Source organism: Chelonia mydas, chromosome 11, assembly GCF_015237465.2.
Source record: "Chelonia mydas isolate rCheMyd1 chromosome 11, rCheMyd1.pri.v2, whole genome shotgun sequence".
In the NCBI taxonomy this organism is placed as follows: Eukaryota; Metazoa; Chordata; order Testudines; family Cheloniidae; genus Chelonia; species Chelonia mydas.
The window spans coordinates 69,485,558-69,501,811 of record NC_051251.2 but is presented as its reverse complement, the minus strand read 5'-3'; the positions used below and the strand labels follow the sequence as shown (position 1 = coordinate 69,501,811).

Here is a 16,254-nt window from a genome sequence, read left to right as displayed (position 1 = left end):
CAGCAATAAAAGCCATTACATCCTCCACTTGCATGGTCAGACTCTGTTCCCTTTCAAATTCAGAAGCTCACAAGGGCTAAAGAGCCCTGACATGGGACAGATCCTTCTTGCTGTTCACATTAAAACACCCAGATTATTTGTCACGAGCTACAAATTCCAGGACCCGCCTCGTTCTTTAGGAAAGGATTTAAAAAAAACAAAAACCGAGGGAGAATTGGAGTCTTCATTTCTCTGGTAAATCTGTTGTGGTGCAGGAAAGGTTTTGCGCTGGTAATGATGCACATTTCAGCTGCTTTACCAAGGGTACAATTTATCACCCTCACACATGCTGAGCACATTTATCTCATCACTCCCAGACCATGGTTGTACTGGTTTTAAGATTGCACTTTCCTTTTTTTGAAATAGTCTGCAAATAACAAAACAGCACAGAACGGACAGCTTGTAGCACAGACTGGTCTGTGTTCGCTTCATCCAAGGCTGTGACTTTGTACATTTGTGTTAATTCAGGAATCTGCCTCTCTCTGTTATGCAGCCCAAACAACGGCTTTCATGCATGTTAAATTGTTGCAGTTTAGACCTGCCGCATTCTAAGTGGGTAAAGCTTTTCCTGTCTGCAGAATGAAGACAGCGCTGATGTTAGGCTAATAGTTAGCAGCACAAAAGAGAAGGGAGTTGGCTGGAACATGGTATCTCTTGGGAAGTTCGTGTGTGGCAATGCTAAGATTGAAACGACTCTAAAAACAGAGCAAAAACACACATCTTCCTCACACCCGGCAAAGCGCATACTGAAATGGGCAACTTCAGTATGCAGTGTCGGTCCCAAAATAGCTGTGTCGGTCCCAGAATATTGGAAAGCCAAGATGGGTGAGTGTGACATACCAGGACACAATCCAGACTAGTGAGTAGCTGTGTCACCCCTGCCCTCTAATCTGGAGTGCCCTTTATCCTGCTTTTCTGCTCACAAACAGCCTCCAGCCTGAGTCACTCCCAGCTATGTGTGTGCTGCAGCCAGCCAGCCACACCTTGGCTCTTGCCAGCCTTTAAGCTTAGCCCAGGGTGGCCCCACCACACTCCGAGTCTCAGATTTCCCCCTAGAAACATGCCCAGCCCTCTCCTGGACAGTACAAATACACTGAGTCTGTTATTCCTTGTTACCCCAAATGGAGTTACCCAGACACTTCAACTTGAACACACTGGATTAGCTAAAATCGAACTTGTTTTATTGTTTTAAGTGAGTACCAGCAATGAGACATAAGTTAGAAATGGTTACAAGAAAAACAAAGATAAAATGCTTACTAATGCCTAACCTAACAAACTATATATTAGATTCAGCAAAGTTTTTCATCATGTGATCCAGCAGATTACTGACCAAACTCTCGTGTCAGGACCCTCCCTCAGTCAAACGACTGCTTCCTTTGTCTCTTCAGGTGCAGTAAATGTGATAGGTAGCGAGAGAAAAAGGGGTGCCTTCGGGTGCTTGTTCCTCCTTTTTATAGTTTCAGTCCCCCTCATGAAAAACTTTTCCAGCTGAGAACAAGGAGACAGAGTATATGTGGAAGGATATTCCCTGCTGGTTTCTGGGTTCTTTTTTTCATTTGTTTGAACTTCTTCTTTTGTCTTCCCTTCCTGCTTGAGCACACATTCCTTTGTTTAGGACAGATCAGTTAGCCAAATTCTGTTTGGGCAGGGCTGTGGGGTTTAGAACAAGAGTTAATAACACCATACAGGGGAATCTTATAACTTCACATACAAAGTTGCCACATATACTTTACCAGGACTATACTGACCAGCAAATTACAAATTTTCCAATCTTACCTTTCAAGACATACTTCATACAAAGATTATTACTGTAGGGTGTGAATACAGGGGTATATTCTGTCACAGTGAGGTAATATCTTTTACTGGCTCAACTTCTGTTTGGTGAGCGAGACAAGCTTTCAAGCCACAGAGAGCTCTTCTTCAAGTCTCATTGTCTATAACCCTCTGACCACTACATACAACTCCAAATACTCTGAACAGCTCTGTAGGTGGACTTCAGAGAAACTGAGGAACCCCTTGCTTCACCTCTCATACTCCAGAAGGGACGACCCCAAACACATACTCCCACATACTGGAGGAAAAAAACAAGGAAATTCACCTAGAAATCATGCAAGAAATCCAAAACAAGTATCAAAAAAATCTGATGATTGTCATTCAACACAAAAACACCTCCACCACACAACTGACTTCCTCCACAAACTTTGCAACATTAACAACCTCCCTCAGAACACCATCCTTGCCACCATGGATGTCAATTCCCTGTACACCAACATCCCTCAAAATGAAGGCATTGCTGCCTGCCTCAAATATTTACAAGTCAGATACCGACCCCAAACACATCGCCAAACTCTTCCATTTCGTCCTGACCCTTAACAATTTTACATTAAACTACAAATACTTTTCCCAAACCATGGGAACAGCTGTGGGTACTACGATGGCTCCCCAATATGCCAGCCTCTTCATGGGCTATCTTTGAAGAAGAATTTCTGGACAAATGCACCACAGAACCAGTGATATATGTGAGATACATTGATGATATTTTCATCCTCTGGACAGACAGCTTAAACTCCTTCAGAGATTTCCACCACAACTTCAGCAACCACCTTCCATCCATTAAACTCTCTCTGGAACACTCCCACACTAGCATCAACTTCCTGGACACCACAATTGACTTCAACAATGGAACTCTACAGATAACCATATACAAAAAACCCCACAGATCACCACAACTACTTTCATAGATCCAGTCACCACCCAAAATACATCAGGAAATCTGTTATCTGAATGCCAGGCTGTAGATACCACATAATATGCTCCCAGGAGAAAGTCCAGGGGCATACACCTTAACATGCTCAAAACTGCCTTCACCAAACAGGGACACTCCACAAGAGAAGTAGATTGTGGAATGGGCCACTCAAATATCCGGAGAGAATCTGCTTCAATACAGAAATAAAACCCCCTTCAACAGCACACTCCTAGTTTCACCTACTGCCCTACACTGGAACCTGTACAGGATATCATCATATAACTCAAACCCATAATATTTCCTGAACCCCCACTTCTGACCTTCAAACAACTCCTCAGCCTCTCAAAGTTCATCATCAGAAGCAAGCGCCCCACAGACCAAGACACACCAACTCAAAGAAGCATCAGAACCTGCCAGAAGAGATGCAAAACCTGCAGACATATCTCCCCTGCTACAATGATCAACAACCCCCCCCACAACACAACTTTCAAGATCCAGGGATCCTACACACGCTTATCACAACATGAGGTGTGCCTCATCCAGTGCACTAAATGCCCCAATAATAACTATGTGGATGAAACCAGCTTGAATGAGCTCAGACAGGAAACCAATAAAAGTCAAAAACACCCTGTCACCTGTGGGTGAACACTTTTCACAAAGCTATCACTGCATATCTGACCTCTCAGGCCTTATCCTCAAAGGAAACCTACACAGCACGTTCAAAAGGACAAGCCTGGAGCTTAAATTCATAACTCTGCTAGACACTAAAAATCACAGGCTGAATAAAGACCCTGGATTTATGGCTTATTATAACAGTTTGTTACCCACTAACCCCCCTTTTTGTCCTATGACTGCAGAGGCGCTAACGGGCCTCAGTACCTAGACTGGTTCCTTAGAATATGTGTTAATTACTTATGTTAAACAATCTGTTCCATGTTGCATTTAACTGTGACGCTGGGAGTAGCTTTCCCAGACCTGAAGAAGAGCTCTGTGTGGCTTGAAAGCTTGTCTCTCACCAACAGATGTTGGTTCAATAAAAGATTTACCTCACCCACCTTGTCTTGCCAACTTCCGTATGGCAGATGGCTCTCTTCAGAGGAAAGCCTTCCAAGCAGTGATTAGCAGCTAAAACACCTTCCCTCCTGGTTAGGGAAGCCCCTGAAGCATTGGGGATTGCCATAATTTTCTTTCCTTTCCCTTACCTCAGCAGTTTGCACCCTATCTTTTAGCCCTTCTACTTTGCTATTTTCATAGGTTCTTAGATTTCAAGGCCAGAAGGGACCATTGTGATAATCTAGTCTGACCTGCTGTATAACACAGGCCAGAGAACTTCCCCAAAGTAATTCCTAGAGCGGATCTGTGTATTAGTGGATGGACTATTCTTTACCCTTAACCTCCTATGCCATCTCCTGGCACATGGGTGTCTGCTTTACAGCAGTTAAATCTTTTGGAAGATTATTTTTTTCAAGTAAAAAATATCTTTTTGATCCAAAGAAATGTATGTGGAGCAAAATTTTCTGGTTTAAACTTTTTTTTAGTAAAAATCTTCATTTGGGGGTGGGGAGGGATTGTGATTTTTCTCTTTATTAATCTTTCATAAGGAGACAGACAAGGAAAAGTACAAAAAGATAACTGACATACAGCTTGTGTATTTTGCCAAATACTGTACACCTCATGAGACCACCAATAGAATAATGCAATTTGACAACTTGTCAGAGAAACCAGACATATGACATGAGGGGGGGGATGACAGTAATGAAATAAGAAGAGAGAACTTTTTACCAAAAGTGGAGCTCTTCACTGGAAATTCTGGAGACTGTCAATTATTTTTGTTTAAATTTCCCACAAAAATTAATTGATGTTTTTTGGCTGGCTCTGGTCTATTTGATCACTTTCTCTATTTTTCCTCTATTTATTTACTTTGGTTTTTGTCTTTGATGTAATTTTTTTTTTATTTTCTTGGTATTTTTTGCTCCTCCTGTTTTCTTTGCTCCCCCCATTCCTCCACTCACCGAGGGGGGGTATACAATACCCATGGAAGGTCTGTTAAATGGCTCTATAGTGCGGGCTGCTAGTGCTTTCACAGCTGAGCTCATTGCACTGACAGCAGAGCAAAGACTGGAGTGCCTGAGTGCATAGGCCAGTCCACTGCTGGCTGCACATGGGCCTGCTGTGCACACAGGGAGGGAAGGTGGATGACAAAGAGCTGCCTGTTTTACTGGCCATCATAGGATCCTGCTTGCATTGGCAGCTGGCTAACATGCCCAGACATCTTTCCCTGTCCCACTCCTTTCCCCGGAATCACTCTGGCATTTGTCCCCACTCAGGAAACTTCCCAGTGTCCTCTGGTCCTAAGTCCGTGACACCGCCCCTAGCTCAGGAGAGCTCAATGAGGTGCCTGCCAGAGACCTGAGCTCATCAATACGGCTCCGTGAGTCAGCCGCAGACTTTGCTAGAGTTCAGAGACGAGAAACTTCCTTCCCCAGAGCGAGGTGAAGCATTCCTAGCTCCTGCCAGCTTTGAACATTAAGCTGAGGCAATGAATACGGGCTGCTCCTAATGTGCTATGCCATCTGGAGGGCCACACCTGTGGTTTCTTCGGAAACCTGAAGTTTTACTGGTCAAAAGCGCTGTTATAACAAATGCTCCTTGTTCCTTTCAATGAGCTGCCTTTATACATTAGAATTATTTTGTGGTCCTGCCTGTAAGCATCTAAATCATCATTTCAGGCTGTCTTAGATGTGTGTCTATTAGGTATGTTCTCAAAGAGGAAGGACAGTCCAGTAGTTAGTGCACTAGCCAGAGGCATGGGTATAAGACCCTGCTCTGCCACAAGTCGGTGCTCAGTTCACCATCAGTCAAATGGCGTTAATAGTATTTCTTTGCTTCATGTGGGGTGTTGTGTGGATAAATCCATAGGAGTGTGAAATGTTCAGATGCTCTAGCAATGGAGACCGTATAAGGACTGAAGAGAGAAAATGTTCCCATACTCAATTCCACGTTATAAATGCACAGTTTCCAGGCTTCAGAGTAACAGCCGTGTTAGTCTGTATTCGTAAAAAGAAAAGGAGTACTTGTGGCACCTTAGAGACTAACCAGTTTATTTGAGCATGAGCTTTCGTGAGCTTTCCAGGCTCTGATTCCTCCATGAAGAAAGGCAGGATATTCTGTTTATGAACCCAGGATGCTGCATTCTGCACCTGGTAGCAAAGAATTCAGTTCTGAAGCGGTTAACTGGCTTCTCAAGAAGCCCAATCCTTGGGTTTTAACAATGTCTTGTATCACTTTTAAGCTGTTCATCTGGATGCTTTTGTTAGCTCTTATGCACTTCATCTGGCGAAGCGTCTTATAGCAAGTAACTGACTCTTCTCCAAACGTGGCAGTATATGCTTGTACTGTAAAAATACAAATACTCTTTTAAAGAGAAATTACTGTCTTTAAGACACTCAAGGAAAAAATTCAGTGGGGCAACTGACAACTCTGGCTGGATGTTTTGGATATTGAAGTATTATTAAACCTAATCTCTGGATAAAAACACTTTGAGGGCAGATTGGAAGCTGGATTTGGAAAGCACTGTAGCTCTAAGTTACAACTACTGAATAACAGATCAGTACTGGAAATGCTGTGGAAATAAAGGCAGTCTAGTCTGTGCATAATACGTGGAATTGATCATGTGATTCTACTTGAGCCAGAATATTCTTTCAGAAAGAAAACTGACCAGATGTCTCTTTATTACCTTGGACAATGGTGCACTTATAGTACAACAATCCATCAGGGGTCTCAGCTCAGCCCTACAGAAAGTCCTTGACACATTTATACAGACGAGCCATGTTCTCACAACTTTGGTGCATTTTTACACTTGACAAATAGCTGTATGACTCTGGTTTTGTTCAAAGTCACAGTGAGTCAAGCACAGTGGCCCTATTCAAGAGCCCACCAATGGTGGTCTACAACTCACTGTTTCCTCCTTCTTTTCTTGCTTTGTTTTCCCCTTGACAGACACTTGTGTACTACTTCTCTCATGTATCTAGACTTCTAAAAGGGTTCTGGGGATTTCAGCAACAGCAAAATACATATGCTAAGAGCTCTAAGAACAGGGGCTGGAGAGTCTGAAGTGGAGAAGTGTCATTTGCCTCATGACCTTGTCGGCTGTTGTATCTTCTGCTTCCTTCCTACTATACTCCGTGCTCTTGGATTTCTCAAGTTCATAGATTATAAAAGCAGAAGGAACCACTGATCGTGTAGCCTGATCTCAGAGGCCATAGGACTTCTCTGAATGAATTCCTGTTTGAACTATAGCATTTTTTTTTTTTTTTTTTAAAAACATGTGTATAGAAGTGGCTAATGAAGCCCTTGAGCATCTTCAGAATGCCATCATTTGGCTATTCGTTGGCTCTTTTGTACTGAGGGATGGAACCACCGGAGATGAGCTCAAACCCAAGGCCAGCTCTGAGCACACTTCAACTTCAGGGAAGTTAGGATCTGGATCTGAACTAAGTGGTCTGGGTCCACCTCTAAAACCTTTAGATAAAGATAAAGCTCTTCTGTCTAATGCATTTAAAAAAAAATTATATATATATTTATGACAGATGTGCCTAGAGGCTCCAACAGAGATCAGGGGCTCATTGAGCTAGATGCTGTAGAAATGCCTGAGAGAGAAAGAGAGAGAGAGAGCCCATACACTTCAAGTGGTTCTGAAGGTCCAGATCTAGACTCCAGGCACCATGAAAAGTCAACAGACGAATAAGATGGAGCTGTGAAAGTCCCAGCCAGGAAGAAATTGGGCACAGAATGAGTAATGGAGAGCAATATTCTACTGAAAAATTTGTATGAGCAAAATTTCCAGCCCAAGGGCCTTGGTTTAATCTTTGTGTATAAGTAAAATCCTGTAATTCTTTCCTGGATAATGCTCCCTTTGACTGCAGCAGGTATTTTGCCTGCTTGGGGAATATATTTCATTCATTTACCTTAAGTGGCAGAAGATATATGGAATATGGAGAGAGACAGAATTTTAGGGACCCAGTGCTACAAACTCAACACATGTGCATAAGTATTTGCAGGACTAGGACCTAAATATGCAAGTATACTTATTAAAGCCACTTATTTAGCATTTTCTGACATAGTATCATACAGGATTTAAATCAATATGAAATGTTTAGGCTTTTTTGCTTTAAAATGTCGGCATATCCAATAGTAAGTTTCTCAGAGTAAAAACAGCAGTGAGGTAATATCCACTTCCAGCCGCTATTTAAACCTGGGCTAGATTTGAACAAACAAGCTTCCCAATGGCAAAAGGCTTCCTAGCCTGTTACCAATCCTGCGCCATCCTGTTGCCTGCTTCCGTCACTCTTGAAAAATGGAAATTTCTGCCACTAATATTCAGTAAAAGCAGGGTGATCTTACACAGCCCTCTGAAACATAAACCTTTGTATAATAGTCCTGCAGTATCCCATCCTCCACGGATATCAGATGCAGCATTGTAAATGTGGCAGGTTATTTAACTTCCCATACTCCTGCCCCTCTACCTGCTTAAATTATGGCAAGTGCATGATGATTTATCTCTCCTATTATCATTCTCTTCCTATTGCTGTTCTTTTAGTCATGCATCATCAATATGGAGATCTTTGGTGTCTCTTCGTACACTCCTATAATTTTTCCAGAGCTTGGTTTATGTGCCTTCAGTCTAAGCATCAAAATGATCTCACAGATCATCGCAAGACGCTTTCTAGCATAAGGTCCCAGGGCTCTTGTGGCAGGTGACATGAGCTGCTTGACTGATCACTTTTAAATGGGAATCTGGGATTAATCTTTGTAAGAAAGAATCTAACTCATAAACTCAAAGTGAGCCCTGTCTAGCGCTCTGTATTAATTAGCATAGTGACAGTGCATCCTTTCTTACTCAGAAGTATAAGACTCAGATTTGGGGGGTAAAAATGGAGAATTAGCTCCTTTTATTAAATTATCAATATTAATAACCCCAAGTATTCAAAATCATGATTCTGGCTAAAAGGCTTGAGGTTTTATTTATTTTATTTCCCATCTTCTAGTTTTTGAACCTTTAGGTGTCATGCCATCTTCAAGCACCGCTTTTCTGAAAACTTGAGGGCTAGGGACTCGAAAGCTGAGGTTCTCATGTTCCCATATATGCTGGGGCTCTACGTAAAACACCAAGTATTGCAAGAATAGGTAAAGTTGAATTTTTTGCTTACCTTAATATTTTTGCAACTTAGAATCAGTTCAAACTCCTGCAGCAAATGCCTCTATCAAACAATGGATTTTCTTTTGTCGACCTTCTTGCAGAATTGATTATACACATTTGTGAATTGGAATCTTTTGTGTGCATGTGTGTCAGGAGGAGGGGGAAAGAACTTGATGTATTTCCATATAAATCTGTGTGCAGTAGGACTTGTTTTGGCAGATTTGCAGGAAATAAAGGAGTCCCTGAGGGATGAGATGAATGTCTGACAAAAGCAGATAGTGTCTGACAGCTCCTATCAATGCTGAGGGGTCAGACTGCGGAGCTGGAGGGCACGGTGATCTGGTCTTACTGTATTTGGGGAAGAGTCATTCTTAAGAATAGTGCAATATTCTTTTGTGCTATTCAAGGCATTCACTTTCACTTCCAGTGATTGAGTCCCTTGTTGCTACATCATTGCTTATTATTAGTGTTCATTCCAGGGGATATAGCTGGTGAAAATACAACCAAAGAGAATAGAGCGAAGATGTCTGGACAGCTTGTCTCTTGTTAAATTGCCCTTTTTTTCTCTGTTAAAGGACCGATCCTTCAAACCCTGACTTGTTAGACTTCTAAGATTCAAAGGTTTCAATAGACCCAACACCTGTGAACTACGGTTGCAGCTTTGTGCCCCAATCCAGAGCCAGATTGTGTCCCCCAAATCCATATGTCAAAGGGGCCCTTGACACACAGATCTTCCCCTTTGGCAGGGAGGAGGAAAGAGACAGCTCCCTCCCTTGAACTGTCCCCTGCTGCTACGACCATGTGTAGGGCTCTTTGGGGACTTCAGTGGGAAAAGACTTGCCCCTTGATTTGTTTGTAGTGCGTTGTGGCTAAATGCAGAATGAGCTGAAAAATATCTATACCTTGGGGTCCTTGTTTATAGAGAGGAAAGGTCTCCACTTTCCATATGACTTAAAGGCTAAATCCAGCTCTCCTTACTCCAGTGAGAAGTCCCATATAAATCCATTCCCCTGCTGTAGCCTGCCCAGAAGAGCGAGGCATGTTGGCAGGGACGTACAGGGAAGATGGTGTTGCTGCCCCTGCGCTGCATGCTTTTTGTGGATAAATAAATAACTCAATTTTCCAGCTCTCTCCATGCAGCTGCCAGTACTGGTTTTGATGTAGTGCTGTGCTGGCCTGCTTTGGAACACTACTCTGAGTGAGCTAAGTACTTCTGAAGGTGAAGGTCTGATTGCAATTGCTTAAAACCAGGCACGGTCCAAGCTTCCCTAATATGCCATCCCTCACTCTACGTTTCAGCATCTCTGCTATGCTCTTTTGTTCAGCAGAGACTGCCTGTTAGGTTGAGTTATAGGTTGGCTTTGTGAGGTGGATGAAGATCCACAAGCAATCCCCAAAAGCTTGTGACCTGAAGCAGAATTTGAACCCAGGTTTCCAGAAATGAAAGGCCAAGCCACATACAAATACAGTAAGAACTGGTTTCCGAAGAACTCAAGGGTTACATTTTGATTACAATTCATAGCACTGTTCGAGTTCTGTGCCTCTCTACAGAAAGTTCATGAGAGAGAGAGTATGGCTCCGCTCCCGTGAACTGCTCTGGAAACATTAGGATATAGGATAAGTGTATTAAGACATGATTCATTTCTGCCATTGAGTCTTGAAATTTCTTCCATGAGATCCCAGCATATTCATATGATTTGGCTTTGCAGCTTGTAAGGGAGTTGAGAGAGAACTCAGCACAGCATGGGCAGTTCTGATTTGTGGTGTTGTATAATTCCTCATGGCAGGCAGCTTCCCAGTGGGTATGATTTTTGTGGTGCTGGTTGCATTTTCCTGTAAAATACTTATGCCTAAGTCCTTTTACCATATATCCAAATTACTGTGTTCCTCTGGGACTTATTCCAGGATTCAGGTCTAAGGCATCTTTTTATTCCGTAGCGCATCTGTTTTGCTCTTGCCAGATGTGCATTACTTTAAGAGGCATGGGCCTACATTTTTAAAAAATGACGAGTGGTTTTGGATGCCTCAGTGTCTGGATGCTCAACGTAATTCCCCTGAAAGGGGAATTTTCAGACAATAGGGAGTACATGCCCTCTGTGAATGAGGCTTCTTCAAGGTGTCAGGCTGGGTACTTAAAATCACTAGTCACTCTTGCAGATGTAGGCTGTCAAAAATCTGTCTGTCTGGGTTCCTTTCTTCGCTGGGGTGGAGTGGGTGTTATGTGTTAGGTCACCTGCTCGGCTATTTACTACCTTGCCGTGCCAAGTGGTCACTTCAAAGAGGTCCTTTCTCCTTGTGCTGCATTTACTATTGGCTCTGGAATGCGGCACCTGCAAAAGACAATAAAGCACCAACCTGGCCACTTCTAGAAAGAGATGCATGTTGCACCACTTTGCCAAGGCCTTCCCATGTGACTACATCCTGATTTCTAGATGGTTTATAACCAGGCAGCAAGGGAACATGGGGTTTAGTCTCCTCTCAAGATCTTGAAGACCAGGCTTGATAGAGGAACCCAGGACGGGACTTGTACAAAGGCCAATGGCAATTGAATGACCAACACCCTTAGGCCCTTCTGAAAAGTTCTGACCCAGGCATCATGATGATGGTCACCAAATAACGGCTTGGAATTATATGTCAATTTCTCATCACCACTCAGGTCACTTCCTGAGGATACTGGCTTCACTGTTATTCACTGCTGCTCAGGTTATCACTGAAATGTGCACACAAGGACAAATCTGGGTCATCGATTCATCACCTGAACTTCAACTGATTTCTCCTGGTAAGGAATCTTGGTTGAGATTTTCAACCCTTATGTTTAGCAGGATAAATCAGCATTTTAGTCTCCCTACATGACACTGTTCCAGTTCCAGGAAGGAATGCTTCTACCAGTTTGCTGAGAAAGCTAAAGATACTATTTTCAGATTGTATCTTGGTAAAATGAGTTTGACTATGGCTTTGGCTTCTTGGGTCAGAGGATGCCTGATTTACTTAATGACTGAGAACTTGCACTGAAAAATATGTGCGGGAAGATTGAAGCTGGTGCATTCTATTTTCATATTGCTAGGCCATATGCTTCTCTTTCTGCAGATTTTTCCCATGCTGGGGCTTTCAGATGAGCTTGTACTTGCAGAATTTCCTCCCCTTTATCCTGTGGGAGAAGGCAGTGGGGTCAGGACTCAAAATCTGCAGATGGCCAGCGGTGCTCAGATCCAAAGCTTTTTGAAGTCAATGGAAAAAGCTCTTGTTGACTTCAGTGGGAGCTGGATCAGGCCCTAAAAGAATATTTATCTTACAGCCTATGTGCATGGGCTAAATTGAAGTAAATAGGAATCTTTCCAATGGCTTTAATAAGGTTTGGATTGGACCCTTAATTACTGGACTAAAAACAACGTGAGCTGGTCAGAAATTTTCTGTTAATGCTTTTGACAGAAAGTGTGGCTTCCACAAAATCAAACTTTTCCACAGAAAAGATTTTTTTTCATCCCAAACTTTTCAGTTTTTCCATCATGAAAATCAAACCAAAATTGATTTTTGTTTTGGGTCATCCGAAATTGAAACATCTGGGCTTGTTGAACTGAATCACGATGTTTTCTTTTGGCTCAGGTTTCCATTCATTTGTATCTATCTGAGCGGCCACTTTGCCTCATGGGAGTTGTAATTGGGCAACTCATGCCCCCAGTCTCTTCAATATGCTGTGCTGCCTGCCGGGGCTACATCTCCCAGGATGCACTGCAGCTTCCCCTCTGGCTGAACTGGTGCATTGCAACATGGAAGTCTCAACTGAAGACAAAAACAGTAGTTGAAATATAGAAATTTTCAGCAGAATGGAAACTCCAATTTTCAATCAGGTTTTAAAATTACACACTGTGTTCCAGAGCTCTGTATCTTGGAAAATAGCTGAGATTTCCCTTTTCTTTTCTTTTCACCATAGGGACAAAAGAATTCACTGTCCTTGCTGGAGTTAGACCTGGGAATAACACCATAGATGAACTTACCTTTAAGCCTGACTGCCTTCGAATAGCTCATAAATAATACATACAAATAATCAACTTATTCAGTGTAATTGATGATGGGACTACTGCCAAGGCATAGTATTTCCAATCACATCTTCATCTAATTTGTAAAGAGACACTATATTCCACCTTGACATGTTTATTATTTGACTCCGGAGCCAGTTATCTATATGGGCTCCCTCTATATCTCCTGCCACTGACATAACAATCTCACATTCTGACTCTCCTACATGGCTTGATATTGCAGCTGTAAAGGAAAGTAACTACAGAGAGTGTTCCCTTTGGACCAGCTTCTCTAAGCTGATGACACATTCAATTAGCCTGTTGCTAGAAAGGTTAGGGATGTTATTTTTTGCCAACACTATTAAAGCATTTCTCCTCTGAGTTGAATATATCAAATAGACTGGCAGATTCAGACACAAAAATATCCCTTTCTTATGTTCATCCAAAGCGTGTTCCTTGTCAGGTTCCACAATGGGCTAGTTCCTGCATTCCTATGAGTCAGTTTGACCTTCTGTAATCCTGTCCTTAAGCCCTGGCAGGGGTAATTCTTCTAACCTATCCATCCACTGGCATCACAGCAGTTAATATGGGGTGTTAGTAAAGGTCACCGCTGCGTATTTGCAGGGAATGATCTCTGAATCTGTTGAAAAATTGAGAATGAGACTTTTAAAGACAAATATAAAACCCCCGGTGCATTGGTCAGTGCAGTGAAGCAAGGAAAGTAACCTGCTGATATTTTGTACTATTATCTTCCTTTGAGATGTTGGGTCTGATTCTCCACATCTCTGAACTAGTATAAATATACACAATAAAATGTACCATATCTATATGTATCTCAGGTCCTTATATGGCACCCATTGGCACCTTACAATCTTGTAATATAGTTAGTCTGACAACAGCCCTGTGAGGTAGAGAAGTACTATAATCTTCAGTTTTTAGATGTTGAAATGAGGCACAAAGACTAAGTGACTTGCCCAAGGTCATACAGGTAGTCTGTGGCAGAGCAGGGAATTGGAACCCTGGTCTTCCAAGAGCCAGGCTAAGCCCTTGCTGCTGTACCAGATAACTCTGCAGTCTGTAAACAAATTGAGAACTGAGTCTTGTACCAGTGTTACTAGAACATTTGTTCAAGATGGGTGTGGTTTCAATAAGATCTATAGACCCCTAATGCCAAGCAATAGCTAACCTAAGCATCCTCTGTATTTTGATCAAAAATTGAGGATGAAAGCAAAATTGAGCTGACTATCTCCTTCCAGTGCACCAGGATCAAAACAGCATCATTTTGCATCTCCTGTCCTCACCTCTAGAGTTAATTATAAATTGCTATTCTGGTAACTACTGGTGTGCATAACAAATTGACAGTCATCTGAGGCAGGTTTTTAATGTTCTGAAATGCCTTTGCCAAGAAGGGTTGCACAGAACTTTCTTTGGAACCTATTAGTCAGTGAGGTTGTGACACTGTGTGACACCATTAGCCCAGAGTGAGAGCCTTGGTTGGGGAACTGAACGGGGGTGTTTTAAAGAAGTGTGGTGAACTAACCTGCTTAAGCCGGGATGAAAGGTGTGGTGCTAATGTGTTCACTAACATAGTCTCCCAACACAGCTTTAAATCCTGGGCTAGATGAGGCTCGGAGGGCCAGCCTAGTGAAGAGCGCTTCTACTCCACTGCAGGATATGCCGGTAGCACCGTGCTCTGACTCATGCACTGTGCTGACATAATTATGTGCTACAAATCACGTCCTAAATTGTTGCTGGAAGTTCTTTTTATCAAGGTCCAGCCACAAGCAGGGCTTAGATAGCTGTGTGTTTATTTATAGTCCATGTGCGTTTTGAGTACCATGGTCATGGTCGATTATACCACGACGTTACTGAACTCCGTAGAATTCTTTGACCTCTAATACACATGAACCATGATTCAATCTTGACATCCCCTTGCTTTTCTGGGGGAGGACAGGCGGAGGGGTGGTGTCTGTGTCACAAAATACCGTAGCCCATTAAGGGTCAAAGCCGGGGTGGAAGTGAGCCGGTAGGGGCCGGTATGGTGTACCATTAAGAGCCCGCACCGGCCCATACCCAGCCCACGTTAAAGCGCTCCCTGCCCCTTTTGCCTCCCCTGTTGGCGGCCCTGCCGGTACGGACCCTACCAGCAGGGCCGCTGACGGGGTGGGGCTGGAGGGGGGTGCCCAGCAACATGAGAGTGCTGCTGTGGCAATGGACGGTCCTTAAAGGGCTGCCGTGGCAGGGCTTTAACGTCGCTGCCCCTTCCCCCGTCGGGGAGGCAAAAGGGGCAGGGACATTAAAGCGCTGCTGCTGCAAAGGACCCTGTAGCGCTTTAACGGCCCTGCCCCTTTAGCCCCCCCTGGCCGCCAATGGGCCGGGGGGGCGTGGGGCAGGGGCAAAGGGAGCAGCTGTCCTGGGGCTGGCGATTTAAAAGGGCCGGGGCTCTGGATGCCGCTGCCACTACGGCAGCAGCGGTGTCCAGGGCCCCGGGCCCTTTAAATCAACGGGAGCCCCAGGCGGCAAGGGCCACACAGTATGGAAGGGCTGGCTGGAGGACCCCCCAACCCCGCCCCTTCCGCTGGAGGGCCCGCCCCTTCTGGGAGCCGGAGGCCCCCCCACCTCGTACCATAAGTGTCCTCAGTTACTTTCACCCCTGGTCAAAGCTATGGAAAATCTTGGATAGCCTCAAGAAAATAAATATCCTTAATTTCTTCCAGCCCATGAGGTTGTTTTTGGGCAGCTTTGCCAACCAGAGAGAAACAATGAGCCCTGAGAGAGATCTCCTTCTCTCTCTTTTAAATCCTAAAACTGGGATTGGGTAAATCATTTTAAAGTGTATCCATCTTTTCTGAGCCTTGAGTTGAATGAGTGTTCTGTCTTTCCTTGGACACTGATAATGGTTCAATAGACTCTTTGTAAATTACAAGTGTTTCCAATCTGAAAGCAAGGGAGTCAAGAGATTGTGTCACTAATTCCACCCCCTTCCACACACACATTTTATTTGCATTAGGAAACTTGATACAATGTGTTGAAGTAATTACCTCCAATTGCTTCTCCTCAACCTGCTGGATATTCATCACCTTCTCTCTTGGGTCTGCTTCCTCCTTTTCTACAGCAGCTGTCATGTCACTCTCAATATCATCATTTAAAGCTTGCAGTTCTTAGGTGTCCTGTCCTGGCCTGTTCCCCACCTGGCAGCATGGGCATTACAAACAGCTCTGCAAGCTATGTCAGATACAATTGAAACAAAAAAC

General features: G+C 43.5%; 1 long non-coding RNA gene across 1 annotated transcript in view; it reads left to right on the top strand.

Annotated features, from left to right (window-relative positions):
• The first annotated feature begins 647 nt into the window (after positions 1-647).
• The window catches only part of LOC119567364, a 33,975-nt gene continuing 18,368 nt past the window's right edge, over positions 648-16,254 (top strand). Inside the window, exons 1-2 of the long non-coding RNA XR_005227340.2 lie at positions 648-864; positions 11,641-11,763. This is a non-coding gene — a long non-coding RNA (uncharacterized LOC119567364). The remainder of the gene's footprint in view (positions 865-11,640; positions 11,764-16,254) is intronic.